This window comes from Loxodonta africana, chromosome 3 (assembly GCF_030014295.1).
Source record: "Loxodonta africana isolate mLoxAfr1 chromosome 3, mLoxAfr1.hap2, whole genome shotgun sequence".
Taxonomy (NCBI): Eukaryota; Metazoa; Chordata; class Mammalia; order Proboscidea; family Elephantidae; genus Loxodonta; species Loxodonta africana.
This window is the reverse complement of record NC_087344.1, coordinates 22,434,802-22,455,741: the sequence shown is the minus strand read 5'-3', so window position 1 is coordinate 22,455,741 and position 20,940 is coordinate 22,434,802. Positions and strand designations below refer to the sequence as shown.

General features: G+C 40.0%; 1 pseudogene; it reads left to right on the top strand.

The window, feature by feature from the left end:
* The first annotated feature begins 1,243 nt into the window (after positions 1–1,243).
* On the top strand, positions 1,244–4,337 carry LOC100656221 (olfactory receptor 7E178-like; annotated as a pseudogene).
* The last annotated feature ends 16,603 nt before the right edge of the window (positions 4,338–20,940 follow it).

The following is a 20,940-nucleotide window of genomic DNA, read 5'->3' as shown; positions in this document are numbered from 1 at the left end:
CAATAGAAATGAAGAAGTGAGTTGCCATTGAGGAGCTAAATATGGAAAATTCCAATCCCCCAATAAGGAAGGATTGTCTTGGAAAGCACTTAAGTTGACCTAAGATGGCTGAGTTTCAAATCTGGTTTTGGAATGTCGCTGGTCCTAATTCCCTGCATTGTAAATAAAAATGTGGATTTGATAAGGAAACAATGCTTTGTAAACATTTAGGATGAGAAACTTATTTCAGCATTTTATCAAGGCAATAGAGAATTGAAACAAATAAAGGAAAATGTCAACTGAACACCAGACATTTCCCTGAGATGGTGTAGCATTCATGCAAATACCAGAGTCTACACAGTGAAAAATAGGAACAGAGTGTTTCTGAACAGTAAATTGTTTAATCATCGGTGCATTTTATACTAATGACATCTTTGGAATTGGCAATGTTGTATGATTTGAGCACTTATCAAACACTCGGTTATCAAAGTTTGATGTCCAATGAACCAAGGGAAAGGATATATACTTTAAAAGGTTTTTAAAGGTGACCCACATATTTGAATGACCATGTGTGTCCATATAAGATAGATGTCAGAAAACCAAAGAATGATGAAAACCTGTGAAGATAACTCACGTATAAACACACTCTCCGATTATGAACATTTATTTTAATTTAGAATGCAGCTTATGAAGTCCTTGGGTGAAGCAAATGGTTTGAGCTCGACTACTAACAGTGAGATTGGTGGCTGGAACGCACTCTTCAGGGCCATGAAAGAAAGACCTGGTGATCTGATTCTGTAAAGATTAAGGCCATGAAAACTCAATGGAGCAGGTCTATTCTTTAACACATGGAGTTGCTGTGAGTTGGAATCAACTCAATGGCGATTTCTTTTTTAAAAATGTGTTCCTACTGCATATATGTTGTTTCATAAATTCTCCAGATCAAGGAAATTTATACACGATACTTGTATAAAATAAATTACTTTTGACTGCTTCTTAAAAAGAACAACCAGTTTCCATTGAGTAGATTCTGACTCTTGGTCACACTATGTGTGTCAGAGTAGAGCTATGCTCCATTGGGTTTTCATTGACTGATTTTTCAGAAGTAGATCACCAGGTCTTATTTCGGAGGTGGCTCTGGATGGACTCCAACCTTTTACTTAGCAGCCAAGTGGGTTAATGGTTTGCACAACCTGGAACGGCAAGTGCTTCTTAGTGTTCCTTAATTGCAATGATATTTTTCTTAAAAGGAGGGTACTTCTTATTTCATATGTTCCTTTCATAGAGAGGGATGATATTTTGCTCTTTTTATGAACTTGTTATCATAAAATGTCCTTGCCATTTTAACATTCTTTAGTCTAGCATCTCTAAAGTGGATGGGTACAGAATAAAGTAAATAGTACAGGAAAAAATGAGGCAAGAATTTTGTGAAACACAGTGGTTGGGTCTGCTGTAACTGAGTAATATTGCTGAAAAGTACTGTGGTAGTAGGTCCTTAAGTGTGAACACATGTGAGTTTGTCGGCTTTACTTGTGAGTTTCTTAAATTCAAAATACGGACACAATACCGGGTGGCTGTTTACCTGTTTCCTTTTAATGACCTTCTTTTCTTTTTCCAAAAGCTGTCATAAGTACATGGAGCCACAGCATCTAACAGGTGTCCCAGAATTTCTCCTCCTGGGCCTCTCTGAGGATCCAGAACTGCAGCCCCTCCTCTTTGGTCTGTTCCTGTGAATGTACTTGATCACTGTGACTGGGAACCTGCTCATTGTCCCGGTTGTCACCTCCAACTCCCATCTCCACACCCCCATGTACTTCTTTCTCTCCAACCTGTCCTTGGCTGACATTGGTTTCATTTCCACCACAGTCCCAAAGATGCTAGTGAACATCCAGGAAAAGAGCAAATCCGTCACCTATGGAGGCTGCCCGATTCACATGTCCTTTTTTTTTTTTTTTTTACCTCTTTGGATGTCTGGATGATCTGCTCCTCACTGTGATGGCTTATCACCTGTTTCTGCCCATCTGTCACTCCCTGCACTACACAGTCATCATGAACCCCCACCACTGTGGCTTGCGAGTTTTGGTGTCTTTTTTCATAAGCCTTTTGAACTCTCAAGTGCACATTTCAATGATGTCACAACTTACCTTCTGCACAGATGTGGAAATTCCTCATTTCTTCTGTGACCCTCTTTAACTCTTTGGCCTTGCGTGTTCTGACTCCTCCATTAATTTCATAGCAGTGTATTGTATTGTATTGGTGCCATATTTGGTGGTGTTCCAGTCTCAGGGATCCTTTTCTCTTACAGTCGAATTGTTTCCTCCATTCTGAGAGTCTCATCTTCAGGTGGGAAGTATAAAGTCGTTTCCACCTTTGCCTCTCACCTGTCAGTTGTTTGCCTATTTTATGGGTCAGACCTTGGAGTGTACCTCGGTTCAGCCATCTCGTCTTCTCCCAGGAAGTGTTTGGTGTCCTCAGTGATGTACACCGTGGTGACCCCTGTGGTGAACCCCTTCATGTACAGCCTGAGGAACAGAGACATCAAGAGGGCCCTATCGAGGCTCCTCAGCAGAACAGCCTAATATTAACACTTGTGCCATCTTTTTTGGTGTGTGGGTTGGAAAAGATGGCAAAACCTAACATCTGCAACCATAAATCTTGCCTCTTGGTTACGTACTTTTTCTAGCTTTCAGAGGTGTCAATCTTGAGATTTTGTATCTGAACATTGCTTCCTTTGTCACATGCTTATTGGGATAGTGAAAATATTCTGGGATATGTCAATCTGCATGATCAAATCCCATTGTAGCTATGCAGCCACCTGTAGCTTTTCTTCTATGACCCAGGATTGCTGATATAAGGTACAACTGTATATTTATGTGCTGAGAATCACCGTCCTTTACTGTAATTCATATCTATTACCAGGTTGCAGTAGGCTGTGCTGTGTTGCTCAGGGGTGCGATGCTCAGCACATGGTGCAGATAGGCAGGAGGGAGAGGTGGGAGGTTGTAATGTGTGGAACTAGGTTGGGTATGGGAAAGAAGACAGAGAAGAGAGACAGGAGCCAAAAAAAAAAAAAAAAGTTGCTGAGGGTGACTTCCATTGGAGTGAAGAGACAAGAAACCAAGAAATGAAGAAAAAATGAACAGAAAAAAAAAAACAAAAAACGCCTTCAGAGATTCCACCTATGTGGTGGAGTGGACCAGTAAAGCACTTCCCCAGCTGAGCAGTGCTTCACAGCCTGTCAAGAAGAAACTTGGATGGCACATGGATTCAGGTGTTTGAGAGGTAGGAGGCAGAGAAGGTGAGAGGCAGGGAAAAAATGAAAAGGACCTGAAAAAAGCAACACCAGCAAAAAAGAAGTGGCACTGAAGGAGCTGGGTGGTGTGGGTAGGTTGAATACTCATGGCATGGAGGCAGCTCCTCCCAGGCCATGGTTGCTCAGCCTGCTGGGATGCAGTGGATCAACCCCCGGGAAGTGATGGATCAGCCTCCTGGGAAGTGGTGGAGGCTGAACAGGGGAAGGAAATGTAAAGGGTAGGAAAGCATGTATTGCTGGTTACCAGGTGCTCTGTTTCCTGCTGGGAGCTCTGTGAATCTGCTTTTCCTTACTCCCCTTCCACAGATCTCCAACAGAAATCCAAGAGTGTGAATCAGTACTGTGTTAGCTGAAAGGGGATCTCCTCTTGTATTTCTTCTCGCTCTCTGTTCTTTGTGAGTTTCTTATTCCATTCAGTGCTAGGTTTAGTTCTTTATCTCTTCATTTGATGCTTAGGGTTCCAGGATTGACGTTTGTTTCTGTTTTACTTATTTTTTTTTGGCCTTTGAGAGACGGCACGGTGCTTCTGTCTATAGCCCCACAGTGCCTTTGCCTCCAGGTTTGTTAATTTTCTTTGTGGTACCTTGAAACTTATCCCATCTTCCCAAGATTAAACAAGTTTTTATTACTTGATAATGTCTTGACTTCCCCTCCATTTGAAAGTTTTACACCTATACCATTTATTCCCTCTTTTATTGTTCTAACATTGTTGTCATTTATTGATTGATCTCTCTGGTTCTCTGTTATAAATTTTTTAGCTGGTCCTTCAGCTATGGTGCAGCAGGGCAGGTCCACTGGATGGGGAGGAGCTGGAATGGGTCATTTGCAGCACATACTGTGGCTGAGAGGGTGAGGAAGTGTAGCAGTGCAGGGTGGGGACTGGTGATTGGTGCCTGTGCTGCTTGGGGGTGAGTGCCCAGTGCACGTGCAATTAGATAGGAGGAAAGGGGGAGGACATGAAGTATGGAGCTAAGTAGGTGTGGGAAAAAAGAGAGAGAAGTGAATGAGACAGAAGTAAAATAAGTGGTGCTGAGGGAGCCTGCTGGTGGAGTGATGTGGACCCAGGGAAGCTGTGTGCTTGTGATTTCTAGCCGGGTGGTAGCACAGCCCATCAAGAAGAGGCAGAGACTGCACAGTGGCTAGGTATGCAGAATAAAGGAAATGGAAGAAAGGTGAGAGAGATAAGAAAGAACCTGAAAGAAAACCAAAAAAGTAAAGAAAAGAAAAAGGAGACGTGGTCAAGCGATGGAGAGTAAGAAAAGGAAGGAATGTAGAGAGAGACAAGAAACTGAGAAAAAAAGATGCCCCTATGGAGCCCACTGGTCTGGTGGCAGAGACTGTGAAGCTGTGTGCTGGCCGCTCTCTATCTGAGCGGTGTGGCACGGCCTGTCATAAAGTGGTGGAGATAGTATGTGCAGTCAAGTGGTCAGCAAAAAGGGAAGAAAGGAAGGTAAAGAGAGATGAGAAATTCTGAAAGAAAAAAAAATCCCAATGCAGTTCACTGGCATTGTGGCATGGGCTGGTGAAGCCATGTGCCTCTGGCTCCCCAGCCAAGCAATGGTGGCACAGCCTGTCCAAAACCTGCAGTGATGGTACACATGGCCACACGGTCTGGAAAAGGAAAGGAAGGAAAGCAGAGAGAGACAAGAAACTGAGAAAAAGAAAAGGAAATAAAATGCCCTGAGCGTGTTCATAAGCATGGTGGCACACGCTGGTGAAGCCATGTGCCTGGGGCTCCCCAGCCAAACAGCGTGGAAAAGCTTGTCAAAAATCTTCACTGATGGCATATATGTGGCCAGGCTGCCAGGCTTTTTATAGAATACTTAATCCTCCCTAAATTACATGATTCATTCAATGGGTTTGAGGATATTAAATTATACACTGGTGTTTTAAATTGAAAAAGTGAAAAAGAAATTGTCTAATTTTTATGTTAAGATCTGTACAACTTTGAAGTTAGAGGTAAGAAATGCAGGTGAGTTTCCTCCTTGTAATGGGAGGGCTCAGATACCACGGCCATTCACTTTCTCCCACTCTTGTTACATTAATATTTACAAGTCTTCTGAGACTGGAATAACATGGGCCAATTTGGCTAATTGTGTTCTCTGGGCATTGAGCTTCAAAGACATATAGCTGTAAATACCATGTCTGTGCCCATCTGTCCAGTGAGGTCCGTACCCATGTGTCTTCTCTAGAGTGATGGTCTGCCTAAGGACATCCAAGCCTGGTTGTCTCTTCTTGTCAGTCCTGAGGAAGGAGCTTGAGACATCAAGCATATAAGGGAGGAAAGGTGTGCTAAACCCATGATTTTGGATCAAGCCATAGCAGAGACCCAGTGCAATCTAGTGAGTACCATGGGAGACAGCGGACACAGAGGAGGGGGAGAGAATTGTTTCCTTCTTGTCAAGACAAGGAGCACACTTGGGATGGGCAGATAGGAAGCCCTGAAGTGCTAATTTTCACCTCAGAGTCCTGTGAAGTTGGTGTTCCTGGTTATGGTAGAGGTCCAAGAAAACTCATTTAGTGTTTTAATTTCTTGTGCATCGGTTCTAACACCCATAGGCACTTCCTCACCAGAGCAGGGAATGGGTACCTCTTAAAAAAAAAAAACCTGTCCCCAAATACTTCAATATGAACTTGTAGATGACAACGATAATGACAATGATAGGATGATGATGGTATCATGAATATTTACTGAAGGCTGCCCAGTGCCAGGATCTGAACTAAGTTTTCTATGTTACTTGTTTCCTTTTTGTGCACAACCACACCCAGAAAAGAGCAACAAAGAATTATTGTCATTTCACAGAAAGAAAAGGAACATGGCCTTTTTTTTTTTCCTTTGTTAGTTGTAGCAGATCATGGGCCAAAAAGATTGAAGCCAGGTTTCAATCTGGGCAGTGTAATACCAGACACAGGGCACCTGGCAATATTGTTTCCTACCCACCCACCCACTGAGTGGAAGAGACCCACACGAATGCCTATTCCCAAGAAAGGCGATCCAACTGAATGCAGAAAATATACAACGATATTATTAATATCACACACAAGTAAAATTTTGCTGAAGATCATTCAAAAACAGCTGCAGCAGTGTATTGACAGGGAACTTCCAGAAATTCAGCCAGTTTGAGAAAGGACGTGGAACGAGGGACATCATTGATTGTGTCAGATGGATCATGGCTGAGAGCAGAGAATACCAGAAGGATGTTTACCTGTGTTTTATTGACCGTGCAAAGGCATTCGACTGTGTGGATCATAATAAATTATGGATAATATGGAATTCCAGAACACTTAATTGTGCTCATGAGGAACCTTTGTGTAGATCAAAATGTAGTTATATGGGCAGAACAATAAACTACTGAGTGGTTTAAAGTCAGGAAAGGTGTGCCTCAGGGTTGTATCCTTTCACCATACCTATTCAATCTGTATGCTGAGCAAATAATCCAAGAAAATGGACTATGTGAAGAACAGGACATCAGGATTGGAGGAAGACTGATTAACAACCTTCGTTATGGAGATGACACAACCTTTATTGCTGAAAGTGAAAAGGACTTGAAGCACTTACTAATGAAGATCAAAGACCACAGCCTTCAGTTTGGATTGCACCTCAACATGAAGAAAACAAAAATCCTCACAACTGGACCAATGATCCACATCATGATAAATGGAGAAATGATTGAAGTTGTCAAGGATTTCATTTTACTTGGATCCATGATCAACAGCCATGGAATCAGCAGTCAAGAAATCAAAGGACGCATTGTACTGGGCAAATCTGCTGCAAAAGACCTCTTTTAAGGGTTTAAAAGTAAAGATGTCACCTTGAAGACTAAGGTGTGCCCAACCCAAGCCATGGTAGTTTCAATTGCATCATATGCATGTGGAAGCCGGGCAATGAATAAGGAAGACCAAAGAAGAATTGACGCCTTCGAATTGTGGTGTTGGTGAAGAATATTGAATATACCATGGACTGCCAAAAGAACAAACAAATCTGTCTTGGAAGAAGTACAACCAGAATGCTCCTTAGAAGCAAGGATGGCGAGACTGCAGCTTACATACTTTGGGCTTGTTGTCAGGAGGGATCAGTCCCTGGAGAGGGACATCACGCTTGGCAAAGTACAGGGTCAGCGGAAAAGAGGTGGATTAACACAGTGGCTGCAACAATGAGCTCAAGCATAGCAATGGTTGTGAGGATGGCACGGGACCAGGCAGAGTTTGTTCTGTTGTGCATAGGGTGGCTATGGGCTGGAACTCACTTGAGGGCACCTAACAGCAACTACAACAACACTCACCCACCCTGACATTTCACTTCCTTGTTTTATTCACACAGAGACCCCATGCTCACTGTGCTCTTTTGTGGGGGGTTTCTGCTAGACCAAAGTTGAGAGCATTGGGTGTCTCTTGGTGCCTCAACTATCAGTAGGATAACTGTGAATACACGGAGAGATCACATCAGGAGTTGGAAGATGATAACTCAGGACATATCTCTCTTGCCTCTTCTCACAGATTTTTTCTCAGTTTCCCACTTCCTCTTTCATCATTGTAACTTAGTATATCTCAACTTTGGAGACATAAAGACAGGATCTTGGGTCCTGTTCCTCATCAGGAAGGTGCAATGAGTTAAAAGGTGTAACTTAGATGTATCTTTGCTTAAGTCCCCTGGACTTCTGCTTTAAACATTTTGAAATAAGAGGAAACAGAGTTAAGATGGTTAGGGTATGGGCCTCAGTGACTTACTTTAATTGTGAATCCTGTCTGCTGAACTTATGACCTGTGTGTCATAGGGAAAGTTCTTAGTCTCTCTCAGACTCTACATTGCCACCTGTGTTGATCCACAGTTAATAGAGAAAGAGATTAGCATTGCTGCAAGGATTGAAGAGATCATGGGTATTACATTATGTGATTAATTCTACATGTTGTTGTTAGGTGTCTTCAAGTCGGTTCTGACTCATAGCAAACCTATCCACAACAGAAGAAAACACTGCCTAGTCCCACCCCATCCTCACAATTTTTGCTATGCTTGAACTGTTTGTTGTAGCCACCATGTCAACCCACCTCATTGAGGGTCTTCCTCTTTTCTGCTGGCCACCTACTTTACCAAGCATGATGTCCTTCTCCAGGGACTGATCCCTCCTGATAACATGTCCAAAGTATGTGAGACGTAGTCTCACCATACTTGCTTCTAAGGAGCATTGGGCTCGTATTTTTTCCAAGATTGATTTGTTCTTTCTTTTGGCACTCCATGGTATATTCAATATTGTTCTCCAATACCGCAATTCAAAGGCGTCAATCCTTCTTCAGTCTTTCTTACCCATTGTGCAGTTTTCACATGCATGTGAGCGAACTGAAAACACCATGTCTTCTGCCAGTCACACCTTAGTCCTCAAGGTGACATCCTTCCTTTTCAAGGCTTTAATGAGATCTTTTCAGCAGACTTGACCAGTGCAACACATCATTTGATTTCTTGACTGCTGCTTCCATGGGTGTTGATTGTGGATCCAAGGAAAATAAAATTCTTGACAACCTCAATCTTCTCTCCATTTATCATGATGTTGCTTGTTGGTCCAGTTGTGAGGATTTTTGTTTTCTTTATGTTGAAGTGTAATGTGCACTGAAGACTGCGGTCTTTGATCTTCATCAGTAAGTGTTTGAAGTCCTCTTCACTCTCAGCAAGCAAGGTTGTGTTATCCACTGAACACAGGCTGTTAATGAGTCTTCCTCCAATCCTGATGCCCCATTCTTCTTCATATAGTCCAGCTTCTCTAATTTTTTGCTCAGCACTCAGATTGAATAGGTATAGTGAAAGGATATAATCTTGATGCACACTTATCCTGACATTAAAACATGCAGTATCCCCTTGTTCTGTTTGAATGACCACCTCTTGATCCATGTAAGCATGTTTAAGTGTTCTGGAATTCACATTCTTCTCAGAGTTATCCAAAATTTATTATGATCCACACAGTAGAATGCCTTAGCATAGTCAATAAAACATAGGTAAACACCCTTCTGGTATTCTCTGCTTTCAGCCAGGACCCATCTGCCATCAGCAATGATATTGCTAGTTCTATGTCTTGTTCTAAATCCAGCTTGAATTTCTGGCAGTTTCCTATCAATATACTGTGGCAGCCACTTTTGAATTATCTTTAGCAAAATTTTGCTTGCATGTGTTATTAATGATATTGTTCGATAATTTCTGTATTTGCTTGGATCACGTTTCTTGTAAATAGGCATAAATGTGTATCTGTTCCATCCAGCTGGCCAGGTAGCTGTCTTTCAAATTTCTGTGGATATTGGCGTGAGCACTTGCAGTGCTGCATCCTTTTGTTGAAACATCTCAGCTGGTATTCCATCAATTCCTGGAGCCTTGTTTTCCCCCAGTGCCTTCAGTGCAGCTTGGACTTCCTGCAGTAAAATCGGATCCTGATCATTTGTTACCTCCTGAAATGGTTGAATTTCGACCAATTCTTGTTGGTATAGTTTATTTCTTCCATCTTCTTTTGATGCTTCCTGTGTCATTTAATATTTTCCCTGTAGAATCCTTCAGCATTGCAGCTCAAGGCTTCAATTTTTCTTCAGTCAGCTTGAGAAATGCAGAGCATGTTATTCCCTTTTGGTTTTCTACCTCTAGGTCTCTGCACATGTCAGCATAACACTTTACTTTGTCTCCTCTAGCTGCCCTTTGAAATCTTCTATTCAGCTCTTTTATCTCATCATTTTTTTTCCCTATTTCTTTATCTACTCGACCTTCAAGAGCAAGTTTCAGAGTCTCTTTTGACATTCATTTAGGTCTTTTCTTTCTCTCCTGTCTTGTTAATGACCTCCTGCTTTCTACATGGACTATGTCCTTGATGTCATTCTGTAACTCGTTTGGTCTTCGGTCACTAGTGTTCAATGTGTCAAATCTATTCTTGAGAAGGTTTATAAATTCAGGTGGGATATGCTCAAGGTCATTCTTTGGCTCTTGTGGACTTGTAGTTTTCTTCAGTTTCAATTTGAACTTGTGTATGAGTAATTGATTGTCTGATATGAAGTCAGCCCCTGGCCTTGTTCTGACTGATGATATTGAGCTTTTCCATCATCCTTTCCACAGACATAGGTGATTTGATTCCTTCATATTCCATTTGCGACATCCATGCATGTATAGTCACCATTTATGTTGGCGAAAGAACATGTTTGGAATGAAGGAGTTGTTGGTCTTTCAAAATTCAATTATGGGATCTCCAGCATCATTTTATCACCAAGGCCATATGTTCCAACTACTAATCCTTCTTATTTGTTTCCAACTGTTGAATTCCAATCACGAGTAATTATCAATGCATCCTGATTGCCTGTTTGATGAATTTCAGACTGCAGAAGTTGGTAAAAATCTTCAATTTCTTCTTCTTTGACCTTAGTGATTGAAGTGTACATTTGAATAATAGTTGCATTAGCTGGTTTTCCTTGTAGGTACATGTATATTATCCTATCACTCACAGTTTTGTACTTCAGGATGAATGCAAGGCCATTCCTCTTCAAAATGTTATTCCTGGCATAGGAGACCATATGATTGTCTAATTCACAATCAATACCAGTCCTTTTCAGCTGACTAATGCCTAGGATATCAATCTTTATGTGTTCCATTCCATTTTTGATGATTTCCAATTTTCCTAGGTCCACACTTCATACATTCTGGATTCCAAGTATTAATGGATGTTTTTAGCTATGTCTTCTCATTTTGAGTCATGCCACATCAGCAAATGAAGTTCCTGAAAGCTTGACTCCATCCAAGTCATTAAAGTGGACCTATTTTGAGGAGATAGCTCTTCCCCAGTCTTATTTTGCCTTCCAAGCTGAGGGGCTCATCTTCTGGCACTATATCAAACAGTGTTCTGCTGTTATTCATAACGTTTTCACTGACTAATTCTTTCCAGAAGTAGACCATCTGGTCCTTCTTCCTAGTATCTTAGTCTGAAAGCTCAGCTGAAACCTGTGTTCCATGGGTGACCCTGCTGGTATTTGAATACCCATGGCATAGTTCCCAGCATCACAGCAACACATAAGGCCCCATAGTAAGAGAAACTGACAGACCCATGTCATCTGAGTTGATCCACCGTTGCTAGAGAAAGAGATCTGCATTGCAGTAAGGATTGAACAGATAATAGACACTGCACGTGTGATTAATTCTACATATCATTATTATTATTAATATAAATTAGATTAAGCTTCACACCACACAAGTAAAGTATTCTGTGATGTGAAGTTTTTGTTTTGTCTGGATCCCTGTAAGGGCTTTTTATTTTCATTTTTCACAAGGATGTATAAGAATTCTTGGGAGGAGACAACTGAGTGTTATTAATTTCTTATTCCAAGTCTATCTGGTGCTTGGCACTGAGTTAGTTACAACTACCACCACCACAACAAATCCGTATTAAATACGGAATAGATCGTTGGTTCCTTTGTTCCTTGTTTCAGAGGATCAAAGTGTAGGATGTGTTGTATATACTAAGTGCTTTCCTGCCTGTGTTGTCATCCCCCCAAGGATATCCCATTGTAGTAGAGAGAAGATAAAATGGGGCATGTATATGTCTATATCATGAGTTCTCAATGGGACCTATTTAATTTTAGTATAGTGTACAACACCCAATTATTTTCAAAAATTGTGCAGATTTTCATAAAAATGAAAACAAAAAAGAAAAAATAGAGAAAGAAGGGGAAAATAAATCTTATTGTGTGACTATAGGCACATTTTATGATTTCAATTCATTCTATGCTCGAATTTCCTGGCACATATTAGGCTTTTATCCTTACCACATAATCAAATAAAACTGTGATTGTATTTAAAAATAAACCAGCTTCTTTTGTATGGATTCAAATGTTGATTACAAAACAATGTACAAGTATTGATTAAGTGCCAAACCTTTGTTGGCTGCCACATGATCTTTAAACCACTCTTCTTATTTCTCATCTGGCTTTATTGTTAAGTTTTTCCAATAATATTGAGTAAAGTTTACCACACCCTAATCCTGGCACTTTCCTTATACCTGTTTCCTTAGCCCTTGGTCAGGTAGCTTCTTTCTGTAGTTTCTGTGTATTGCCACGTTGCTAGTTTTTGCCTTTCAGTCCTTGTATAACTTTTATCAATTTCCTGTATGAAATGCTTTTCTTGGTGTTTTCACTTTTCTTCATTGAATATTGACCGATAAATTGTATTTGGGGAATAAAGATATCTGTAAAGTGTCTAAAATTGGGATGTACAAAGAATGCTTTAAAAAAAGGTGGTTGTAAATGATATATTTAGTAAAGGTTGTGCAAGTGAGGATTAAGTTGTTGGAACCATATTTCCAATTGTTGTGGCTCTATTGGTACTCTAAGATCATTTATTCACTAACTCATTATGAATAAATTAAATTTTATCTCATCTGTCATTAGTCTAGGCAAGCAAAAGGTCATGTCTTTCCCAAAGGGCAGCTCTTGCCTTGGGCTTGTAACATCTTGATGAAGCCTTATTGTTACTGTGTTTCCTTGTCTAGGCTGTTTCTCTGTTCTGCTATGGGTATGCATATGTCTTATATATACTCACATGATTTCTGAGGGAGCAATTTGGAATGTTCTGATAACCTGCCCAATCAATAGATTAATTTACTGTCTTCTGCCACTGAGTTAAATCACCTAGAAACCTTCCTGACGAGAAATTTTGATAATGGAGAGTGGAAAGCACTTGACAGATGATGAGGCCATACCAGTTCGTGGGAAGAGATGTTGTTGGTGTTGTTAGATGCCCTTGAGCCCATTCTGAGTCATAGCTACCCTATAGATAACAGAATGAAACAGTGTGCAGTCCTGTGCCATCCCCATAATATTGTTATGCTTGTGCCCATTTTTCAGCTACTGTTTCAATCCATCTCGTTGATGGTCTTCTTCTTTTTCAGTGACCCTCTGCTTTACCAAGCATGATATTCTTCTCCAGGGACGGATTCCTCCTGATTACATGTCCAAAGTATGTGACATATAGTCTCATCATCTTTGCTTCTAAGGAGTATTCTGGTTGTACTTCTTTGAAGACAGATTTGTTCATTCTTTTTCAGTCCATGGTATATTCAATATTCTTTGTCAACACCATAATTCAAAGACATCAATTCTTTGTCCATCTTCCTTACTCATTGTCCAGCTTTTGCATGCATATGAGGTGATCGAAAACACAATGGCTTGGGTCAGGCTCACCTCTTCAAGGTGGCATCTTTGTTTTCAACACTTTAAAGAGGTCCATTGCAACAGATTTGCCCAATGCAATGCATATTTTGATTTCTTGACTGCTGTTTCCATGACAACCTCCATCTTTTCTCTGTTTATCATGATACTTTTTATTGGTCCATTTGTGAGGATTTTTGTTTACTTTATGAAGTCTGTGGTCTTTGATTTTCATCAGTAAGTGCTTCAAGTCCTTGTCACTTTCAGCAAGGAAGGTTGTGTCATCTGCATAACACAGGTTGTTGAGGAGTCGTCCTCCAATATGTCGGAAGAGATAGTACTCACTAAAAATCAGGAAGGTAGTGTTCTGATTCTCTAGTTATGGCTAACTGCAGAATTGGTTCCATCTGTCCCAGAAGTTAGTTTCATTTCCTTTTCTGCAAACCTAGGGATCACTAAAAAAAAAGAAAAAATGTATCCCAGGTATTGTTTCCTTTTGATATCTCCTGGTAGACTGTCTTCCAAGGTGACATTTTCTTCTCCCTTTTTAAACTTCAAGACTTAGAATAAGTCATAGTAGTTGACTTTGGATGTGGAAAAGACGGAAAGGAAATATGCTAGAGTTTCCTAATGGCTATCAGAAAACGGTGTACTTACCTTTGACATGGAATTGGAACCACAGATAATGGAAAGGGTGTGGCATTTGGTGACACACCTTTAACCAGATCATGGGTTATAAACTGGACACTTTTGACATCTCAGTGAACCTCATTGATCCTCAGAGTCCTCTTTGTCATTGCAATTAGTAGTGCTAATCTTCCAAGGCCATAGTTATGACTAAATGTAATGTTGTCAAGGTTGGATCAAATAACAGTTTCCCATCTAATGGTAATCCTTAATATCACTTTAATGAAGTTCATTTTAAGTGTGCATTCTAAGAATTCAAAAAGAACTTGATACTACAAAGCAATTTTAGGAATAATATAAAACATGTTTCTGTTTAACTTCTTCATCTCTACGGTGTTGAGATGAAAAACACTTACCTGAGAGAGTGGTTAAGAGGAGCTGAATCAAAAGTACTGATTAGAAGAGTGTTTAGTACCTAGTAATGGGTCAGTAAGTGGACACTAACAGTAATTATATGGGTAGGCCAGCAATTGGTTTTGCAAGGAAACAGTTTGATTTTCAACATTAACTCCTCTAACTCTTTAGCCATGTGGACATGGACTTGTTATTTAACTCTCATGGCCTTTGATTATTCATTTTCTATATTATTTACCTTTCAGCATTGTAAGAATTAAAAAGATAATGCATATCTTGCATTGTAAGAATTCAGTAAATATAGATATCATCACCGTTGTTGTCTAGGATAACACAGATGGCATTCAAATAAATTAATTGATCTCCATGTGTGTTTTCCCCTGGATGCCGGATGACCATTACATTTTATCTTCAAAGAACAAGATCTGGAGCTGTTCAGGCAGAGATTGAATCATCATTCATCTTTTTAATCAAAATCTACTGTATTAAGACCAGAGATTCATCCCATCTCTACTTTGTATAATGTTGAAAAAATTATTATCTTATTAAAAAAAAATGGTGAAGACAATTTGACATCAATACATCCAGTATTTTTCTTTTACCCTGGAGCATTATACTTTCCACAGAGACCTTTAAGAACTCCTGAAGTAAGAAATGTACACTTGATTTGTTTTTATATCATGGACTTTTAATGGAATCTATTTCACCATTTAATTGTATGTGCAAGAATAAGAGTCATAGAATAAACAGTAGGGCTTTAAAAGTTCAATAAATAACACAAGAATAAAGATTTGAGAATAGACTTTCCTCATTTGGACATCTAAAATGGGAATGCAGGAATGTGGTATATTTCTTTTTGCTTTAACGATACTCTGCCAGAGAGAATAGTGGGAAAAGTACAAAACAAATCTCTCTTTTTACCATAGGAGCACAGCTCTCTGATTTTCATACACTTGTCCTCTACACTCACTTTGGCAATGAGTTTAGAAACTGATCCCATCTTTCCACTGTGTTTAATATTAAATATTTGCCACCATCCAAGTTTAGGACTTATCATCTACCTCTCCAATCCACCTCTACACACCTGTCATTTGGTCTCCCCAAAATTATTCTTGGCCATTTATCCAAACATACATAAATAGCATCCTTTTGTCCGTATTCAGTTTCACTTGGTATATGTTCAAAGTTTCCTCATATCAGTTAATGACAAGTTAATCTCCTAGTTCTTGAGAACAGAGAAGACTTACCCAGGTGGTCACATGGATAGGATGTCAAATGTCCAATATGTCATCATTTCACATTATCTACTAGGGGAAAAAAAAATTATATAACCATAAAGCTAATTTTATTAAAGATTTCAAGAGTTCTGAACCCAAAGAAATCTAAGAAAAATTGCATTCTGGTCAAGGAGAAATCAGAAGCTGCTGGGGATAGTTTTCGAATTTGTTTCTGGAATGGCTGTGAGTGGCCTAATATTGATGGATGGACTCTGCTACTGTTATATAAACCGGAGTGGCTTCTGACTGTAAGATTTGGAACAGCATGATGGAGTTTTTAGGAATTCTCCTATGTGTGTGTTTTTTTCCAGGGAATGTTTGCTGAGAGCATGGTGGTGCAATGGATTGAGACTGTGCTGGAAAGTAGAGGGACTTCTCTAAAGTCTGGTGGTGCTTAGAGCCACCATCCTTATAGAGAATGAAGCTTGTGTAGTGTATAGCTTCCAAGATTCTCCCAACAACCCTTACTTCTTGCATTCATGTTCTTGTTGATAACCATCCCCTTGAGTGTGTGCTGGACTCAGTTCATTGCTTCCATCAAAGGGAATTTGGAAAACTATTGGAAGATCCCTTCCAACAATGGGGTGTAAAAAGAATCTGACTGTCATCTTGCCAGTCCTCTCCTGCTCTCTGGCCACCCAACTCTTATGAAAACAAGCTTCCATGTTGTCAGCTGACTGATGGAGAGGCCCATGTGGTCAGAATTTAAAGGAGGCCTGTGGCCAATAGTCTGTGAGGAACAAATCCTGCCAATTGACACCTGAGGACCTTGGAACCAAATCCTTTCCTAGTCAAACTTTGAGGTGACTGCAGGTCTTGCCAACATTGTGAATGCAGTCTTCCCCGACGCCCATATTTAGGTGAGGATGAAGTTACAAAATAAGTACAATGAAATAGTTTTCTTAAGTACCAACATTTATTAACTACGCAGAATAACGAGAACTGATGATGCCATTCAAATTAGGAAAAAATAGAAATTGCCAATGCATAAAACCCCAAACCACATGCAAGGGCTACAAAAAGAAGATAGGACATTCTCCTTCATGACACAAATATTAATTCAGAAAATGAAAATAGTATCAGATTTTTGGTATAGAAGATCTGTTGTTGTAGTTGTTAGTTACTGTTGAATTGATTTTGACTCTTAAGGACCCCGTGCAACAGAGTAGAACTGCCCAGTAGAGTTTTCTAGCCTGTAATCTTCATGGGAGTAGATTGACAGCTCTTTCTCCTGTGGAGTGCCTAAGTGTTTCCCTTTGCCAAACTTTCAGTCAGCAGTTGAGTGCTTTAACCACTGTGCCACAAGGACATGTACAGAATACTTATTCCTCCCTAAATTACTTGGTTCATTCAGTGGGTTTGAGAATATTAAAACCCAGTGCCGTTGAGTTGATTCATGTTAAAGCTCACATTTGTTCTTTAAATTGAAAAATTGAAAAAAAAAAGTGATTTTTATCTTAAGATTTGTACAACTTGAAAGTTAGAGATGCGGAATATAGGTGGGCTTCCTCCTTAGAATGACATGGCCCAGAAAACAGGAACATTCAATTTTTGCTCTTTCTCTGTCATGTATACTAACAAGCCTTCAGAGACTGGAACAACATGAACCAATTTGGCTAATTATGAGCGCTGGGCATTAAGGTACCAAAGTGATACAACTGTAAATATTCTGCCCCTACCTTGAGGACTTCAGTTTGTGCTTCCCAGTCCAGCAATCTTCAAAACTCTGTACCTCCTCTACATTAGTACTTTGATTCAGGAGTCTTATGCCTGAATCTCTCTTCCTGTCAGTCCTGAGGAAAGAGCCTCAACTCTCATTGCCAACCAGGCAGGGGAGTGTTGGTGGATCCATACTCCTTGTTCATGCCCCAGCAGAGACCCAGTGCGATCCAGTGAGTTCCTTGGGAGACAGTGGACACAGAGGGGCTTGGGAGCATTGTTTCCTCCTTCTGAGGACAAGCAGCACAGTTGGGATGGCCAGATGAAAGGCCCTGAAATGTTAAGTTTCAGCTCAGAGGTCTGTGATGTTTCAGTTCATGGTTCTGGTAGAGGTTTGAGAAGGCATATTTAGATTTTTAACTTCTTCTGCATTGGTTCTGACTTCCATTGGTATGTCCCCACCAGAATGAGAAATGGGCCCCTCTCTTCTGTCTCCTAAACAGTTCAACAAGATCTAGTTGATGCTGATAACGATAATGATGAGGATGATGGTAGTCACCATAGTATATTGTGAAATTTTATTGAAGGCTGCCCAGTGCCAGGATCTGAGCTAAGTTTTCTCTGTAACTTGTTTCTTTTTTCTGCACAACCACACCTAGAAAAGAGCAATTTCATAGAAGAGAAAATGAGCACAGTCTGTTTTTGTAACTTGTTCCAGATCATGGGCCAGAAAAGGTTGAAGCCAGGTTTGAATCCAGGCAGTGTGACACCAGACACAGGGCACCCAGCCAGATTCTCTTCTGCCATCCACCGTGCCATTCCACTTCTTTGGTCTCTCCACACAGAGACTCCCAGCTCACTGTGCTTCTTTGTGTGGATTCTGCTAGACCACAGTGGACAGCAGTGAGTGCCTCTTGGTTTCTCCACTCTCAGAAGGATAATTGTGAATACAGGAGAAGATCACATCAGGAGATAGCAGATGACAATTAGGACAGGTCTCTCTCTTGCCCCTTCTGGAATTTAACTCAGCTGTCCACCTCCTTTCATGATTGTAATTTAGCCTATCAATCTCAGAGACATGAAGACAGGATCTTGAGTTCCATTCTTCTTCAGGAAGCTGGAATGAGTTAAAGGTGTAACTTAGATGTATCTTTGGCTAGGTCCCCTGGACTTTTTCTTTAAACTTTTTGAAATATGAGGAAACGGAGTGAAGATGGTTAATGCATGGGCCTCAGTGACTTACAATTTAATTGTAAATTCTGTCTGTGCTACTTATGATCTGTATGCCATGGGGTAAGTTTTTAGTATCTCTCAGACTCTATGTTGCCATTTGAGTTGATCCACAGCTGATAGACTGAAAGATCTGCATTGCTCTAAGGACTGAACAGATAATGCCTATTATGTATGTGATAAAATATGTGATGGATGCATATAGTCAGGGCACATTAATTTTACATATTATTGTTATTATAAATTAGACAAAGCTTCATACCATTCATCTAATGCATCCTGTGATTTGACAGGTTTGTTTTGTCTGGATCCCTGGAAGATTATTTAATGTCCATTCTTATCCAAATAAATATAGAATGCTTGGAAGTGAACAGCTGAGGTTCATTCATTTCTGATTCCCCGGAGCGTATCCTGTGCTTGCCACAGAGAAGGCTTAACCACAATGACAACAACAAATCTGCATTAAATATGGACTAGACCCTTGGTTCCTTTGTTCCTTGGTTCATAGGATCAGATCGTTGGCTGTGCTGCTTCTATGCTGAGTGCTTCCCTGCCTGTGCTTTCATGCCTCCAAGAATGCCCCATCGATTAAAAAAGGCGTGAATGTATCTATATCATGAGCTTTCTATGGGACCAATGTATTTAGTAGAGGATATATCATTCAATTATATTTTCAAAAAGTTGTGGAGATTTTCATAAAACTGAAAACTAAAAAGGAAAAATGGAGAAAGAGAAGGGGAAAGTAAATCTTACTGGGTGAACCTAGGCACATTTTAAGATTTCAGTACATTATATGCTCGAATTTCCTGGGACACATTAGACTTCTGTCTTTCCCATATAATCAAATAAAACTGGGATTATATTTCAACAATAAGCCAACTACTCTCATATTGATTCAAATTCTAACTGAAGACATTTTTCAAGTATTTATTAAATGCCACAGCATTTTTTGCTGCCATGCACATCCTAGCAATGTGCACTATTCTCCCAATTTCCAGGTAAGAGTTGTTGAAGGACGTACTTGCACCCCAAATTCATCGTGTGACAGATATGGGATTTGGGCCTTGCCCTTTTCACTCCTATTCCAGGATTCTGTCTCCTCAGCCAGAGCTTAATGGTTGTGTTTTTTTTTCAGATGAACAAATGGAGACTGAACCATTGATCCTTCCTCTTACAACTCAGTGAGTTGAACTGTGAATTAAGAAAATAGGCCAAATGGAGTCATGTTAGACCTACCAATAGAAATGAAGAAGTGTGTTGCCACCAGGGAGCTAAATGTGGTGAATTCCAATCTCCCCAATAAGGAAGGATTGACTTGGAAAGCTCTTAAGTGGGCCTATGATGACTGGGTTTCAAACCTGGCTTTGGAATGTCCCTGGTTGTAATTTCCTCAATTGTAAGTAAGTGTGTTCATTTGATAAGGAAATAATGCTTTCTAAACATTTAGGATGAACATTTCAGCCTTTTATGAAGGCGATAAAGAATGGAAACAAATAAAGGAAAAAGCCAGCTGAACGCCAGATATTTCCCTGAGATGATATAGCATTGATGGAAAGCAGTGTCTACACAGTGAAAAATAGGAACAGAGTGTTTCTGAAAAGTAAATTGTCATTTAATCACTGGTGCATTTTACACTAATGCCATCTTTGGAATCAGCAATGTTGTATGAGTTGAACATTTATCAAACAGTTATCAAAGTTTGATGTCCAATAAGCCAAGGGAGAGGATATATACCTTAAAAGGTTTTTAAAGGTGACCCACATATTTGAATGACCATGTAGCTCCATATAAGATGGATGTCAGAAAACCAAAGAATGATGAAAACCTGTGAAGATATTTGATCTATAAACAAACTCTCTAATTATGAACATTTTATTTTAGTTTAGAATCCAGCTAATGAGGTACCTGGGTGAAGCCAATGGTTTGAGCTCAGCTACTAACATAAAGGTTGGTGGTTTGATTGCACCCTTCAGTGCCATGAAAGAAAGACCTGGTGATCTGCTTCAGTAAAGATTAAGGCCATGAAAACTCTGTGGAGCAGTTTTATTCTTTAACACATGGAGTCTCTGTTAGTTGGAATCAACTCTATGGCATTTTTTTTTAAAAACGTGTCCCTATCCCATACACATTTTTGTTTTAATATACCAAAACAAGGGAATTTATACCACTGTACTTGGATAAATAAAGTACGTTTGACTGCTCCTTAAAAAGAACTACCGGTTTCCATTGAGCAGATTGTGACTCATGGTGACACTATGTGTGTCAGTGTAAACTATGCTCCGT